General features: G+C 39.3%; 1 protein-coding gene and 1 long non-coding RNA gene across 8 annotated transcripts in view; one reads left to right on the top strand and one right to left on the bottom strand.

Moving 5' to 3' along the window:
• Positions 1 to 17,907, top strand: part of LOC145546155 (uncharacterized) — a 67,536-nt gene extending 49,629 nt beyond the window's left edge. Inside the window, exons 2-4 of the long non-coding RNA XR_014082564.1 lie at positions 13,847 to 13,960; positions 14,898 to 15,139; positions 15,221 to 17,907. This is a non-coding gene — a long non-coding RNA (uncharacterized LOC145546155). The remainder of the gene's footprint in view (positions 1 to 13,846; positions 13,961 to 14,897; positions 15,140 to 15,220) is intronic.
• CRADD (CARD and death domain containing adaptor protein) overlaps positions 1 to 18,296 on the bottom strand; it is a 355,216-nt gene that overhangs the window by 283,876 nt on the left and 53,044 nt on the right. The window lies entirely within an intron of this gene.

The raw sequence follows: 18,296 nt of genomic DNA, 5'->3' as shown, positions 1-18,296 counted from the left end.
AGAGATCTCTTCAAGAAAATTAGAGATACCAAGGGAACATTTCATGCAAAGATGGGCTCAATAAAGGACAGAAATGGTATGTATGTAACAGAAGCAGAAGATATTAAGAAGTTCTTCTGTGTAATAATACACAGAAGAACTATACAAAAAAGATCTTCACGACCCAGATAATCACGATAGTGTAATCACTCACCTAGAGCCAGACATCCTGGAATGTGAAGTCAAGTGGGCCTTAGAAAGCATCACTATGAACAAAGCTAGTGGAGGTGATGAAATTCCAGTAGAGCTACTTCAAATCCTAAAAGATGATGCTGTGAAAGTGTTGCACTCAATATGTCAGCAAATTTGGAAAGCTCAGCAGTGGCCACAGGACTGGAAAAGGTCAGTTTTCGTTCCAATCCCAAAGAAAGGCAATGCCAAAGAATGCTCAAACTACCACACAATTGCATTCATCTCACACCCTAGCAAAGTAATGCTCAAAATTCTCCAAGCAAGCTTCAACAATACATGAATCATGAACTTCCAGATGTTCAAGCTGGTTTTATAAAAGGAAGAGGAACCAGAGATCAAATTGCCAGCATCCGATGAATCACTGAAAAAGCAAGGGAGTTCCAGAAAAACATCTATTTCTACTTTATTGACTATGCCAAAGCCTTGGACTGTGTGGATCACAATAAACTGTGGAAAATTCTGAAAGAGATGGGGATACCAGACCATCTGACCTGTCTCTTGAGAAACTTGTATGCAGGTCAGGAAGCAACGGTTAGAACTGGACATGGAACAACAGACTGGTTTCAAATAGGGAAAGAAGTACATCAAGGCTGTAAATTGTCACCCTGCTCATTTAACTTATATGTAGAGTACATCATGAGAAATGCTGCGTTGGATGAAGCACAAGCTGGAATCAAGTTTGCCAGGAGGAATATCAATAACCTCAGATATGTAGATGGCACCACCCTCATGGCAGAAAGCGAGAAGAACTATAGAGCCTCTTGATGAAAGTGAAAGAGGAGAATGAAAAAATTGGCTTAAAGCTCAACATTCAGAAAACTAAGATTACGGCATCTGCTCCCATCACTTCAGGGCAAATAGATGGGGAAACAGTGGAAACAGTGACAGACTATTTTCTTGAGCTCCAAAACCACTGCACATGGTGACTGCAGCCATGACATTGAAAGATGCTTGCTCCTTGGAAGAAAAGTTATGACCAACCTAGATAGCATATTAAAAAGCAGAGACATTACTTTGCCAACAAAGGTGTGCCTAGTCAAGGATACGGTTTTTCCAGTGGTCATGTATGGATGTGAGGGTTGGACTATAAAGAAAGCTGAGTGCTAAATAATTGATGCTTTTAAATTGTGGTGTTGGAGAAGGCTCTTGAGAGTCCCTTGGACAGCAAGGAGATCCAATCAGTCCATCCTAAAGGAAATCAGTCCTGAATATTCATTGGAAGGACTGATGCTGAAGCTGAAACTCCAATACTTTGGCCACCTGATTGGAAGAACTGACTCATGTGAAAATACCCTAATGCCAGGAAAGATTGAAGGCCAGAGGAGAAGGGGACAACAGAGGATGAGATGGTTGGATGGCATCACCGACTCAATGGACATGAGTTTGAGTAAACTCCGGGAGTTGGTGATGGACAGGGAGGCCTGGCATGCAGCCGTCCATGGGGTTGCAAAGAGTTGGACACGATTGAGTGACTGAACTGAACTGAATGGAGAAACAGACATAGAGAATAGACTTATGGACATGGGGAAAGGGGAGGAGAGGGTGAGATGTATGGAAAGAGTAACATGGAAACTTACATTACCATATGTAAAATAGATAGCCAACAGGAATTTGCTATATGGCTCAGGAAACTCAAACAGGGGCTCTGTATCAACCTAGAGGGGTGGGATAGGGATGGAGGTGGGAGGGAGGTTCAGGAGGGAGGCAATATATGTATACCTATGGCTGATTCATGTTGAGGTTTGACGGAAAAGAACAAAATTCTGTAAAGCAATTATCCTTTAATAAAAAAAAATTAAAAGGAAAAAAAAAGAGTGTTATAGGTTTTAAAATGTTAAACCTTCAAAAACTGTTTGCTTTAGACATCATTGCATTACTTTATACCAACAATGAAATATCAGAGAGACAAAGTAAAAAAAATTCCTTTTAAAATTGCACCAAAAAAATATAAAATACCTAGGAATAAACCTGACTAGGGAGATGAAAGACGTACACAGTGAGAACTATAAAATATTAATAAAAGAAAATCAAGATGATTTTAAAAATTAGGAAGATATTCTATGCTCTTAGATTGGAAGAATACTGTTAAAATGGCCACACTGCCCAAAGCAATCTATCGATTTCATGCAATCCCCACCAAATTACCCATGACATTTTTCACAGAACTAGAGCAAACAATCCTGAAATTTATGTGTGTGTGTGTGTGTGTGTGTGTGTGTGTGTATGTGCACCCAGTCATGACCGACTCTCTGCAACCCCATGGACTGTAGGCCACCAAGCTCCTCTGTCCATGGGATTCTCCAGGCAAGAATACTGGAGTGGGTTGCCATTTCCTTATCCATCCTGAAATTTATATGTAACCACAAAAGACCCAAATTGCCAAAGCAATCCTGAGGACAAAGAACAAAGCAGGAGGTATAACCCTTTGTAGTATAAAGCCATGGTAATCAGAACAGTATGGTACTGGCAGGAAAATAGGCATATGGATCAATGGAAAAGCATAGATCCCAGAAATAAACCCACACACCTATATTTAATTAATCTTCAACAAAGAAAGCAAGAATATGCAATGGGAAAAAGACAGTCTCTTCAGCAAGTGGTGTTGGGAAAGTTGGACAGCTGGATGTAAATCAACGAAGTTAGAACACAGCTTTTCATCATACACAAAAATAAACTCAAAATGGCTTAACGATTTAAACATAAGACACAACATCATAAAAATCCTAGAAGAGAACATCGGAAAAACATTCTTTGACAGACATCATACTAATGTTTTCTTAGGTCAAGTCTGCCAAGGCAAAGGAAGTGAAAGTGAAAGTCGCTCAGTCGTGTCCAACTCTTTGAGATGCCATGGACTAAACAGTCCATGGACTTCTCCAGGCGAGAATACTGGAGTGGGTAGCCTTTCCCTCCTCCGGGTCTTTCCAACCCAGGGATCGAACCCAGGTCTCCCACATTGCAGGCAGATTCTTTACCAGCTGAGCCACAAGGGAAGCCCAAGAATACTGGAGGGGGTATCCTAACCCTTCTCCAGCAGATCTTCCCAACCCAGGAATCAAACCAGGGTCTCCTGCACTGCAGGTGGATTCTTAACCAACTGAGCTATCAGGGAAGCCAAGGCAAAAATAAATAAATAAAATAAAAACAAAAACAAAAAACAAATGGGACCTAATCAAACCTTGAAAGTTTTGCACAGCAAAGGAAACCATAGACAAAACAAAAAGACAACCTATGGACTGGGAAAAAATATTTGCAAATGATGTGACCAACAGGGACTTAATTTTCAAGATATAAAAGCTCAGACAACTCAATAACAAAAATAAATAACCCATCAAAAAATAGGCAGAAGAACTAAACAAACATTTCTCCAAAGAAGATATACAGATATCCAACAAGTACCTGAAAATATTCTCAACACTGCTAATTATTAGAGGAGTTCAAATCAAAAGTAAAATGAGGTACAACTTCAAGCCAGTCAGACTGGACAGCATTAAAAAGCCTACAAGTAACAGATGCTGGAGAGGGTGTGGAGAAAGGGAACCATCATTCTTACACTATTGGTGGGAATGTAAATTGGTGCAGCCACTATGGAAAACAGTAAGGAGATTCCTCAGAAAACTACAAATAGAGTTACCATATGATCTAGTAATCCCACTCCTGGGCATATATCCAAACAAAACTATCATTTGAGAAGATACATGCAATGCTGTGTTCACAGTGGCACTATTTACAATCGTTAAGACATGAAAGCAATCTAAATATTCATCTATAGATGAATGGATAAAGATACAGTTATCCACATACATAATAGAATACTACATACATAATAGAACATTATTCAGCCATAAAAAAGAATGAAAATGCCATTTGCAGTTACATGGATGGAACTAGAGATGATCATACAGAGTGAAGAAGTCAGAAAGAGGAAGACAAATACCATATGATAGCACTTACATGTAGAATCTAAAATATGACACAAATGAATTTATCTACAAAACAGAAACCAACTTACAAACATAGAGAACAGACTTGTGGTTGCCATGGAGGAGAGGGCGTAGGGGAGGGTTGGATTGGAAGTCTGGGATTAGCAGAAGAAAACTACTATATATAGAATAGATAAATAGAGAATTAGATAGAGAATAGATAAAGGTCCTATTGTATAGCAGAGAGAACTATAATATATTCAATGTCTTATAATAAATCATAATGGAGAAGAATAGGAAAAATATTTTTTTAATTGTTTGCTTTAAAATACATTAGCCTTTCTGTAAGATTCAGCCTGCAAAATAACCCAGTGATTCTTTCATACCCTTGCGGAGCCCTCCCACCCTCCTCCCCGACTCAGGGTGACTTACGTAACCAATAGGATATTACAAAAATGACAGGGAAATGGGACTTCCAAGACTAAGCTGCAAAAAACATTTTGGCTTCCACCCTGCTCTCCAGGCTTGTTGGCTCTGGGGAAAGCTGGCCTCCATACTGTGAGTACACTCAAGCAGCTCAGGGAGAAGCCCAAATAGGAAGGAAGTGAAACCTGCCAACAGCCAACACTATATGAGTTGGGTCAGCCTCAGCCTACCGACAGCGATGCTATGAGCTAGAAATGCCTAAGGCATCACCCAGACCTATATGGCTGGTGGCGAGTCCCCAAGGACATTCTCCTGATTGAAGCCAGTGCTGTGTCTGGACCAGCCCTGTGGTGCTTGTTATGATCTCAAGATGCACTTAGCAAATCATGAGAGAAGTACGAAAAACAAGATTTATCACTCACAAGTCCTGGAGGGTACACAGCACGGGTAGAGAGACAGAAAGGAAGACCTGGGGTTCTGCTTTTAACAGGGTCTGAGGGGAGGATTCCTATGGTTTCACAGGTTCGCGCTTCACTGGCAGACATGAAGCATCAGGGCACGGGAAAGCAGAAGCACGGTCACTCGAGTGGCCAGTTATCCAGGGGCCCAGAAAAAGGGGGAACTTCATGGGTGGAGGCGGTAGGTTCCTTATCTAATTGTCTTGCTAATAGCAGCGGTGTTATAGAGCTGGCGATATGTTTACTCAAATGATGTCTTTGAAATGGATGCCTCAGCAATCAAGCTGGGCGTCTACATCACCATCAAGAAGCATAACTCTAGGCACTTGTACTATATGAATGCACCATCTTGGAAGCAGCAGCGCCATATGAGAACTGACTCTGGTACCAGCTACCATCTTGAGATGTCATCAGAAACACCAAGTCAGAGCTATGTAGCTAAGACACTTTCAAATCCCTGAGCAAAGGAAACCCTGTGAGATAATATATGATTATTATTTTAAGCTGCTAGATTTAGGGGTGTGTTATGCAGCAATAGATTGCTAACATAAAACTTTATATGTTAAGTTGCTAGCTGACAAATGAACAATTAGATGTTAACTATTAATATCAATTCAAACTAAGACCCACAACTACATACAGTTAAATAAACAATTCTTATATACTGATAGTCAACAGCGTGGACTCTGAAGTCAGACTGCTGCTGCTGCTACTGCTGCTAAGTCGCTTCAGTCGTGTCCGACTCTGTGCGACCCCATAGACGGCAGCCCACCAGGATCCCCCGTCCCTGGGATTCTCCAGGCAAGAACACTGGAGTGGGTTGCCATTTCCTTCTCTAGTGCATGAAAGGTAAAAGTGAAAGTGAAGTCACTCAGTCGTGTCCGACTCTTAGCGACCCATGGACTGCAGCCCACCAGGCTCCTCCATCCATGGGATTTTCCAGGCAAGAGTACTGGAGTGGGGTGCCATTGCCTTCTCCAGAAGTCAGACTAACCAAGTTCAAAGGTATCCTCCATACCATGTGACCCAAGACAAGTTATTTATCCACTCAGTCTTGTAAAATGGGAATAGTAATAGCATGTATCTCATACAATTGTTGTTGAGAACTGAGTTAATCCTAGTAAAAAACAGTGTCAGCAATGTAATAAAAGCTCAATAAATATAACTTAGCATGATGTAGGAATAAATAAATGAGGCTGTTCTCTATAAAAGAGGAAAATGACAGTAGGAAGAACTGGGAAAACACATTCATCTGGGTGTTACTCTGGTTTTTTTTTTTTTTTGGCTTCTACCATATGTGGGGAAGGGAATAAAGGGGGTAGAGAAACCAAAGAAAGCAGACAAGATTGGTGCCAATAAGTCTTAACAACAAATAGCCAGGGTAAAGTGAGGTGGCCATATAATTTATCATGAAAAGCATGGATTTTTCTGAGAGTAAATGAGAATGTTGTTGAGAAAAGAAGCACAAAACAGGACAGTCCCTAGCAAAGCAGGTATACAAACACCCTTAAGTGACTACAGTATAAACAAACTGCAGAAGTTGACAACAAAGCTCTGAAAAGGAGATTCTAGTTCCAGAGCTATCCAGGGAGAAGCAGTCAAAGATAAAGACTGAGTTCAGTGTGTAAAGCATTATACTAAAACCTTGACTAGGTCACAGCTAGGACTCCTTTAAGTGACAATTGGAGAAAATAATAATTTACCAAAAAGCACTAAATGAATGTTTTATTTCCTTAAGTTCTTCTCTTATTGTGTCATCTGTTCAAATATGGTATCAATCTTCCTTTTTGTAACAGTTTTTAATGAGGCAGAATACATACTAATGTCAGTTAATAGTGACTTGAACTTAATTTCCAGTTTAGACCAAGAAGTTACGAACATGGCATCAGCTGGTAACAGGCTGCCCTCATTGCAGGTAAGGTGTCTCTAAGAAAAAAACACCATTCAGTGCTGAACTTCCAAATGTGATTGGTGAGAATTTAGTCACCTATACTTCATGACTTACTACACTATTGGCCTAGTGATTGCTTAGGGTAAATAATTCAGCATCAAATTTTTCTTATAATGATGTTCAGGCTTGTTTTAAAGAAAAAAAAAAGTAAGATTTATATTTGTGGAATTTCCCTTGAGTTTACACATTGTATTTACCACCATACAAGAAAGAGCATGGTAAGTACAAACTCGTACCCAGATTAATTCAATGAGAACCTTCCCTGAGACTGGCCTAAAATTCATTAAGATTGCTTATATTGAACTTATACAGGGACAGATACCCTCTTAAAGTACAGGTTTTCTGTAAGTAAAATGTTTACCTCTATATCATACTATAAGGCCCTTTATTGTGACATTTATGATGTTTCCATTCAGAAATTATATGGTAGCACTATTCTTTGTTTAGTTGCTAAGTTGTATCTAACTCTTTTGCGACCCCATGGTCTGTAGCCCGCCAGACTCCTCTGCCCATGGGATTTCCCAGGCAAGACTACTGGAGCGGGTTGCCATTTCCTTCTCCAGGGAGTTTTCCTGACCCAGGGATTGAACCTGCGTCTCCTGCATTAGCAGGCAGATTCTTTACCACTGAGCCACCATGGAAGCCCATGTGGTAGAATAAAATGAGGGGAATTTGGATAGTGACTTGCACATTCTTGCATGTCTAAGGGCTTTACTGAATATGAAAGTCAAAATATAAGTTTTAAAAGGTTAGAAATATAACTCACATACCAATATATACTGGGCACATGTCAAAAACTTAAGTAACTCATAATGAGGAAAACAGCAAGGTGACAAGGAAATTGATATAATAAAAATTAAAAAAAAAGAATGCTGGAACAAGACTGCTAAATTACATACAAAACTAGTTAATACTCTATAGGGCAATAAAATATAACCTTTGGGGTTATCTTCTCTACCTGCAAGAAATTATGTGCATCAGTAACGATTTTTAAAGTTCTAACTTTAACAGAGGCTGAGTACTAATTAACAGCAAATAGTAAGTAAAACAAAGTTCCAGTTTCCAGAGAATCAGTTGACTCTTAGGTCTTATTAGACAATGCTCTACTTTGACTATGAAAGGCTGTATCTCTAACTTATCATCTTATTACCAAGTTTCAGAACAGTCTTCTTAACCGCCTGATTCAGTTGTCCACAATAATAACAACTATACTTCTCTCCCTGAAAAATCCACCTAAATAAAAAACCAGAACAGAGGCTGTATCTGAGGTTCAGCGTCACATTCATTCTCCAAAGTTCCTTCCACACCGTCCTTACCTCCCCTTGGTTCGGGTTCCTGACAAACACTGACTTTAGATCCTGAAGATCCGCTTACAGGCATAAAAATGACCTATTCATCTTCATGTTCATCACAAAAGCCCCGCAGATCTTGCTGTTTATTCAGTCACAGAACAAAACTTCACTGAGTACCTACTATGTACAATATAACTCTGTTATATTAAACAGAGTTCTTTAAAGGAAATGAGTATAGCCAGGAGAGAATGCCTCAACAGTCATGGAAGAAATGCACAAACAAAAAAAATTTACCATAATTGCAAAGCCAAGGGAGGAAAAGAGAAAGCATGTCAATGTTGGCAGCAATGGGTGTGAGTGTTGGAAGATAAAGAAACAAAAAACATAGTAGGAAACAAAAAAACAGGTAACAGGAGAATTGCTCAATTTTACAGAGGTGACTGCTTACACTTTCTTTCACAAAAAAGCTAAATTTATGATGACAGTTAATTGGATTTGAAGAGAAAACCTAAAAACTAAAGAGAAACAAGTTACTTCAAAGTACTCACATCTGAGTTTAAAAAAACAAGGGAAACGCTGGAATATTCCCAAAGGAGCCTAGCCTAGTTTTTAATATTACATGATGTCCACTTGAGAGGCCAAGTGGACATCATGCAAACCATGTTCCTCCCTTGCTTGAAAACCTTCAGGGGCTTCTTGTTCTTTGAATGAAATTCATACTCCCGTCCAGGGCACACAAGGTTCAATACGATCTAGACCCAGCCTGCCTTCCCCTCTACACCTGATCCTCTCCCCTTTGCTCAAGAAACTCAAATAATCTGCTTCTGATAGGTCCTAAGACACACCAAGCTCCTCCCCGTCCTGTTGTTTTTTAATTGCTAAGTCATGGTTGGCTCTTTGCGACTGCATGGACCGCCAGGCTCCTCTGTCCACAGGATTTTCCAGGCAAGTGGGGTTGCCATTTCCTTCTCAAAGGGGTCTTCCTGACACAGGGATTAAACCCACATCTCCTGCATTAGCAGGTGAATTCTTTACCACTGAGCCACAGGGGAAGCCCCCTCCCCATCTTAGGACCTCTGAACTTGCTAGCCCTCTATCTAGGATGCTCCTGGCATGGCTATATCCTACCCATCCTTCAGGTCTCAGTTTTAACATCACCTCCTCAAACAGACCTTCCCTAAACACCCCGACTCACCCACCCACCCATTCACATCCTACCATGTTCTAACACAGTACCTGCATCTGATTCCATGACAGCATGAATCTTGTCTATGCCATTATAATCCCAGAACAGTGCCTGGGATTAACTAAGTATTTAATATTATTGAAAGAATGCATGTAGTCAATATGAAGAGCTAGAGTGCCACCAAGCAGCACCTGTGTCAAAGCCCCAGAATAGCTGTGAAATTTCTAGTGGCTTCTTGAAAGTCTTATTGCTACTTTTGTTAAGTCCTGGTCCATGGGGCAATGTCAGCCTTTGTGGCTGCAAACAACTTTCAGGTAAGCTCCAAAGATATTTTAGGTTCCAGCCTAACTTCCAGAAGAGCCAGCAGATGATTCTTTCTTCCAGAAACTTCCAAGTTTGAGGATTTATCAAGCCTAGATCAGACCCTAAGCAGGGACTGGATGCCGTGGTCCAGAAACAAGCGGACACATTTTAGGGCCTTCATTCCTTTACAGAGCGCTTTTCCATCACAACCGCCACACACAACCGCCATCACTTGAGAAGCTTCTCCCCTCCTGCTTACAGACACACCACACCTCCACTGGATCCTGGCTCCCTGCTTCCTGGCCAATGTTCAGGGGAAGAAGGAAAGAATTACCAGAAGGTATGTGAGGGGACCACAGTGCTGAAGGATGCTACCATTTCTCGAGCACCATTCCATGTGAGGCACCTGCACGGAACATCACACTGACTTCAGAACCTAATGTCTTCTCAACCATCCCATGAAGCAGATTGGACTTTTTTTTTTTTTAACAAGTTGAGCAGACCACCTAAGGTCACAGAGCTGCAGGGTGGCAGACGCTAGATCTAGACCTAATGGCACCCCACTCCAGTACTCTTGCCTGGAAAATCCCATGGACGGAGGAGCCTGGTAGGCTGCAGTCCATGGGGTCGCTAAGAGTCGGACACGACTGAGTGACTTCACTTTCACTTTTCCCTTTCATGTGCTGGAGAAGGAAATGGCAACCCACTCCAGTATTCTTGCCTGGAGAATCCTAGGGACAGCGGAGCCTGGTGGGCTGCCGTCTATGGGGTCGCACAGAGTCGGACACGACTGAAGCGACTTAGCAGTAGCAGAAGTCTTTTATTTCTGGCACCATCTGGTACCTTTGTTTTGGGAGAAAGGTGGGGAGAGGAAATACCATCCCTGACATCACTGCTGGGCTCCCTGCATTCAAAAGAAAGGGAGAATTAAGAGAAGGGAAACAGTGGGGAGTAGAGAAATGAATAACGGAAGGGAAAGAAAGTCCCCCATCTTGTTCTCCCACCTTCCCGCTCTCATGATTCTTACCAGTCCCCGGCCCTTGGCCTTGAACCTTCACCAGCACCTGCCTGACACAAGCCCTTTCCTGGGTTACAGAGTACAGGGTGTTTCTGCTCTGACCCAGCCTGATAGAAACACTTCACTCTTGCTCTAGGGCTGCAATATAGTGATGATTTACTGGCTTCCCTAATTGGAATTCAACACATTTTCCATAAAATAACATTGCATTGTGGTTAGGATTTATAATACCAGTAGCTTTTTTATTTAAAAAAAAAAAAAGTATAATATAGATCCACTAATCTGAAATCCAAAATGCTCTGAAAACCAGAAGTTTTTTCATAACTCATTTGGCAGCAAAATCTGACCTGACCTGAACTCATTTGGCCTGAATTCATTTGGCGACAAAACCCGACCTGAACTGACATGAGGCTATTTATAGTTTTTATTTATTCCACTGAGTGTGAATATTCATCAGTTTCACTGCAGAAGTATTAATGTGTTTGATTATAGGATCCTGCTCCAGACCACACTGCAGTGCTATGTAATAACTGGTATATGCACAGTATTATCCTTCTCAAAAAACAAAACAAAACTCAAAGTCAGCAAAATCTGGCCTCAAAGGTTTTGAATACAGAATTGTAGACCTGTATTTATTCAGATTTAACCTCCATGAACCTTGGGTACACTGCAAGTCTGAAATTAGGTCGTAGACAACATCATTTCTTTGGTAAAATATATTCTTAATTTCAAACAAGCAACTTACAAATGAATTTTTGGAATACCACTAATTCATGGGTTGGAAACTATATAAAAGTATACAATAAAGAAAAAATTCTTCATGATAAAAGGTTTCCATTCTAGAAAAAAAAAATCAGATTCTGCTTCCCATTCTCACAGAATCTTCAGGGAAGTCTCCAGCTTCCAAAAAGAATGGCCAGTCTGCTTGGACCTCTCTGCGCATTGAGGAGAGTATTGGAATATGTTGGAATATTAGAACACGGACCAAGGAAAAGAGAGGGAATACTAGAAATCCTGCTAACTGATCCCATTCTGCCATTCTGTTCATTCTTACTAAAGCCAAAATTATGTTTTTATAACTGTAATTGCAATTCAAAGTTAACCTTTCTAGCAGGAGGAAAGCACCAAGATGAGTTCAAAGGAAAATTCCAATCTTCTTATAATCATTTTATGAATGTGATGAATCCTGTAGCTGATTACTTTGCTGCCATTTTGTTTTGGTGGCTAGAAAAAAATCAGAACCAAATTTATGGTCTAGTTCCAGCACCTGTATAGAATTTTATACTACATTTTCTTTGCACTAACTCTCCCATACCAGCCTTGCTATTTTTCTCCTAACTTTACCCTCCTTTTGTACAGTTGCTTCATCTATTTCTTTTATGTGGTGGTGGTGGGAGTGATGATGGTGGATATATACATATGTGTAAATTTCCTCAAAATCCTTTTGTAATAAGGTAGACTATAGATAAGTAAACAAATAATTGTATGAGTAATAATATGTACTTTCAGCTAAAAAGACTTCAGTAATAATAGAACTCTAAATCATTCTGCTTGATCAACTGCACAAAGGCTTGAGACATAATTAAAATCTTCTATATAAAATGCCCATGACCATCATTCGTTACATGAAAATTATCCCAAATTAGAGAAAGCAAAAGAAACACGTTAGCTAAGTTGTGTGCTTCAAATATATAGTCACCCGGGATGTGTGGCTGTGATTTGATCATTACCTCATCTGAGGGCTGAGGCACAAGTTTCGGCTCTCAGCAGACGTGCTGCCTATCCCTCAGCCCTGTATCTCCAGACCATCAGCTACATCTCACAGAATAACATCTGAGCCTGAGACTGGCAGATTCCCACTTCTTGTACCGGGCCCCCTTCTTACTGGAGTTCCTGGAAGAAGGTGGGAAAGTCCAAAGAGTATTCGTAAAACTCCCCAAGAGCCACTTTCTGTTCTACTGCTGCATCTGATGAGCATCCTTTTAGTTTCTTTTCGGTAGTTCCAAAGCACTAGAATTTTCCCATGTATAATCTGTACTTCTGTATCACTGCCTAGTTAAAAATCTCTGAAGGGAAAAATTAGAATTTAAGTAAGAAATGATAGTCAAGATTCATAAACAGTAAATTAGGATGCAAAAGGTAAGCCTGCACTCCCCCTACCCCAAGGCATAAGAACTATGCAGCTCCGACAAAAAGTGAAGAGGGGCTTTGCGTGGGCCCTACAATTAGGAAGTTGTATATTCAAGCACATTTTAGGTATGAGTAAGTGGCAGCTAGGTCAGGGGACCCAGTTTCTTATCTAAAATTAGATTCTAGTAGAATTCTACTTGAATACATCAAAAATTCTCTACGGCCGAAATGAGACTGCAGAGGAAAACCAATCTTTTAAAACTACGATTATTAGTAGTATATACAGTATTGGTACTATAAACTGATTCCTATCTGATGCTATCCTATAATAATGCCAAAAACAAAACAAGAAGATTGGGGAAAGCTTACAATACAGAAGTTTGAGTTTAAAAAAAAAAAGCTTAGAAGTCATTGTTTATTATTTTATTAAACCTCTAAAAATTCTTTGTAAATAATATTTGATGTTACCTGACACTTTTAGTTTTAATTTTACTCTGCAAACTTTTGAGAATTAAGATGCTTAAAATCTGTTTAAAATATGGGATTGTGACTCTTACCATCCCAGAAAATCTGTCACTAGAATAAGGTAAACAGAATTCTAAAGATAAGCCTCCAAGATTCCCATCCCCTAGTATTCAATCAAGCACTAAGCTAGGTACCACTGTCAAGGGATTTTGCTGGGTAATTAAGGTAACTCATCATTTGACTTTATCCAGATGGGCCCAATGGAACTGCATGAGAAGAAAACAGATAGGGAAGGCGGAGATATTCAAACCACAAGGATTCCACATACTATTGTTGGCCCTGGAGATGAGGGGTGAGGGAGCATAAGTCAAAGAATGTGGAACTGAGAAAGATCCCTGGCTAGGAGCTAGCAAGGAAATGGGACCTCAGTCCTACAACCACACAGAACTGAATTCTCCCCCAGGATCTACAGAAAAGAGTCCAGGCCTGCTGATTTCTTGACATGAGGCCTCATGAGGACCTGAACAGAGAACCGAGAAGAGCCATACTGTGCCCAAAGTTCAGACCCCGTAGAAAGGTGAGACAATAAATGGATGTTGTTGTATGCTACTAATTTTGTGGTAACTTGTTATAACAGCAGTAGAAAACTAATAGAGGTAAAGCAAAAAGGAACCAAAAGATGGGCATTTCTGAGTCCAGTAAACTTATCTTTATTTAATGATTTCAGCTAAAGCACAGAACATTATTACATAGAAAACTAAAAGTAAACAAAAAAACTTACCATAACAGAAAACTGAATATAAGCATAAAATCATCAAAGGGATCTTTTAAATGAAAACTGTGTTGCCAATATACCATTTTATTGCTTAATCTCAAGTACTACCCTGAGATGGGAAATTCTGCCATTGTTTCTAAGCAATTCAAAAGAAGATTCATAAGGCATAAAGCAAGAATTTGGAGCTCCAAATATGGTTATCTTTACTATGAATCTAATCTCTTGTCTTATTATGATCTCCAAGTATATAACATACTCACTAAAATATGTGAAAAAAAATTTAGACTTTTATTATTTAAAGAACAAGAACCAAGGAGAGAATTCAATTTAGTAAAAAGAATAACATTCTAATAATAATAATCAGAGCTCTCCAGCAAAAGAACAGACTGCCTCAAAAAGCAGTCAGAAATGTTATAAAAGAGTTTCTTACAATTCCATTAAAAACTGGCCTAATGACCTCTACACTCCTTTACCTTAGGTTCTGTGATTCCATCAACTTAGTCACAGTTAGACCGGCTGCTAGAAGCATACTGGCGTTATCAGAGTACTAGCTAAGTTACAAGTGAACTCATTAAACTTTAACATTTAGGTATGCAGGGCAATTCTCATAGCAACATAAACTACTAGCATTCTAAGTTTCTAAACAGGAATAACAGATAACAATATACAAAAACGAAAGTATTTTAAAAGACAGTCTTTTTTGTTGTTGTTTTTGATTCTACAGAATTTTTTTTTTCAGAAGGGAAGTTTGGATGCATCCTTCTGGTTGTAAAGTGGGAGATGAAAATGGGAAGAGATCCTCCGTGAAGATAAGGGCCCCGGAACACAAGGCGTTAATGCTCTGGCGCCGCACAAACACCTGACTCCACTGGTACCGTTCCCTGCAAAACAAAACCTGCCGAACCTGCCCATCGCACAAGGGCAAGAAATTTCCCGGCAACCTGCGATGGCTAATTCACCAAGAATGGGCAGCAGCCTACCGTAAGGAATGCCAACATTCCCGAGATTTTCTTTCCCGAACAGAAATGCAAGTGTTTAATGCAAGATTCATGTTTCGCTCAGGTTCGTGTTAGGTTTGGTTTGTTTCCTTGAGATCGGCCGAGTTTCCCCGGTTTTGGTTGAGTGAGGAAGGGCCGCCAATCGCTTCCTAGTTACCTTTCACTAAGGCCAAAATGGACAGATGCAAATAAACACGTCTTTCAAATATACCTCTGTCACTCCGAGCGCCGCCTCTGCGTATGATGCTGGGAACGGAGAGAAACTGCCGAGTCACCCGCAGAGCACACCCGGGGCGCCCCGGGGCGGCGGGGTGACAGGCTGCAAAGGAGCGCCGCGCGCCCCAGCCAAGCTGTCTGCTTATCTGCTGCTCGCACAGCGCCACCGCACTCACCAGTTCCTAGAGAAGGGATTCTGAGAAAAGAGAACGAGCCTGGTTCCCTAGAAACATTAAATTAACACAAGGGATCTGGAAGCGAAACAGCAGATGCCTGAAAGCCTTCCCCTTGGCTGTTTCCTGCCTTCTTGGAAAATCTTTGCATTAAAATAGATTGGATTACTCTGCACAGCCAGATGCTGCTCCAGAACTTCGTTTGGGGTGAACATGAAAGCAAAGTTTGCCATCTTTTAAAAAGATTTTTCTTTCCGAGGTGGCCTGAATAGCCTGTTTGGGTTGTGGATATCAGCTGGAACCTGAAGCTGAGGCTGTTTGCATTACAATAGAAACTTTCCATAACATTGACTTGCAAATCAGATAACAAAAAAGCTGGCAGAGTAGAAAGGTAGAGAGCTCGGAATGAGTAGGGCGAGTTCAGAATCCGAGATTCAGGTCCCTGAAAACTGCCTAGAAAGAGCACGGTCCAGCCCCCTTATCTCACAAAGGAGAAAATAATATGGGTTTTTCTCTCCAAGCCCATTTACTTTGACCACAGCTTTAAGAAAACAACAGAGTAAAACTAATAGCATTTCCAAAGAGTCAAGAACAAAAGCAGAAAGGCTGATGAGTAAAATTGTATCTGCCTCCTCATTCTAAAAACCCATGCACTAACCTCCATTGACCCTATCTGCAAATTAATCTTATATAATTCATACATTCAAACCAAGATTAATAACCACGCACCTTAAGAACAGTGGGCCTTAAAATAGAATGAACTCCTGTGTCATCTTTACTTTTATATTTAAACACTGTTGGTAGCTGAGATAAGACCCAAGGCTTCCTATGCGACACCAGGGTTTTACAAAGGAAATAACATTTTTACTGTAGTAGCACCTTCCTTGATATTTTAACTTTTTCTTTTAATAACCTTTAAGGTGGGACTCAGTAATCATTAGCTACTATTTTACTATATGTACCATGCTTTCTAGTAAATGAGACAGCAACCTGCAGTCCTAAAAGGATTCAGTGTTTATCCCAGTGCTTTGGAAGCACAAGATGGGAAAGAAGTATATTACATGATCCTCTGAACAAAAGTAAAATTAAGTATCTTTGCCCGAGCGTGAAAGCAACAAAACTCATTCTAAAGCAATGCAGTCAGATAGTCATTTCATCTGTAATAAGGCAAGTGTATAGCTCCATAAGCAGTCCTCAGTATTTCTGTTCTAACAACTCACAGGGAATACACAAAATCTATCATTCCTCCCTAATACGGCGAAAAACTAAATAGCAACTTCAGTGCTTTCTAACTTAATGGTTGAACTTACAGAAAAGCAAAGAAAATTTTAAAATGTTTATAAGAAAGCAAAGGAAAATGCTGCAAAAATTATTTGGCTGGCAGGCCACGGAGAAAGCTGGAATTTCTGCAGGACTCACCAAACTACAGAGCTGTTTTAAAACCGAAAGTCAGACAGCTTTGAACAGGTATTAAGTTTTTTATACAACAAAATTATCAAATTTACATATTTTTTTATATCACAAGTAGAATCATTTCCAACTATTATGGAAAAACTAATGTTATACAAAAATAACTAAACTACTATGACAAGAATAAATAACCAGCCACACAGTATTATTAGTCAATTCTGGCCTTAAAAAAAAAATGACCAGAGAATTTCAAAATGATTAGGAATGATCGAGGTGACTCCTATATTTTCTACGTAGGCAGTGACATTAAGAATATGGTTTTTACAGAATACAACCCACTAGTTTTTATCACAATAACAAACAAAAATGACTACAAACAAAAATGAATTGACTCAGATAACTTCTTTTTTACTTTTAATTAAAAATAAAAGTGGTAAACCACAGTGTTAGAGAAGCTTAACAAATTTTAAAATCCCCTCCAAATTATGTTTTAAAAAAGAAGGGGCAGTATTCATGCCATAGAAAAATTTAGATAGTTTATAATCCTCAGAATTCCTTTCACATAGCTAATGGGTATCTCATTTCTGGGATTTTTTCACACTTAATTGAAATGTTAAAGAAATGGAGAAATATTTAGATGTTGATAAAGTTATTCTAATTACCCTGTTTCACTAACTTCAGCTCATTCAGTTCAATATCTAGTAAGTGCCTGTCTGTTTCAGCAGACATTTTTTTTCTATTTTAAAAATCATTACTAAACAAATAGGGTTACTACTAGTTAAAACTCTAAATCCAAATGTCTTTCACTCTGTTGTAAAAATGTACACAGTATTAGGTGAGTATACTTTTCCTTCCATATATTTTTGTATTCTTGGCCAAACTACCCCAGTAATGTTTTAGTTTATGATCTATTATCCTAAAATAAAAACCTTTGCATTTTATGCTATAAAAATCAGTAAACCTCTTTTAAAGTTAGACATTTCAAAATAAATGATACAAATATTGTAGGAAAGTCCTATTATAATTAAAGAAGGTAACTGGTAATGAGGAAGAAAATTGAAGGCATATTTGCAATAAATCAAAAACAGAGTTGTAAATAGGCACCACAATTATTACTAATGTTATCTATAAAATACTGGTCTTTGCATTAATTCAGAAGTATAAACTGGCAGGGTATTTTCTTTAAAAAATGAAAAATAAGTTTCTGATTTTTGTACGTTTAAGGTAGGAATGACTATTTTAAAAACAGGAGACAACTTCCAGGATCTTTCTTTTTCTCCATTTCAAAACTACGAGTTTTCTTTCTTTTTGAATTCTTGAAATTCAATGACATTGTCATAG

Source organism: Giraffa tippelskirchi, chromosome 4 (assembly GCF_054371585.1).
Source record: "Giraffa tippelskirchi isolate mGirTip1 chromosome 4, T2T-mGirTip1v1.2.pri, whole genome shotgun sequence".
In the NCBI taxonomy this organism is placed as follows: domain Eukaryota; kingdom Metazoa; phylum Chordata; class Mammalia; order Artiodactyla; family Giraffidae; genus Giraffa; species Giraffa tippelskirchi.
This window is presented reverse-complemented; position numbering and strand designations above follow the sequence as displayed.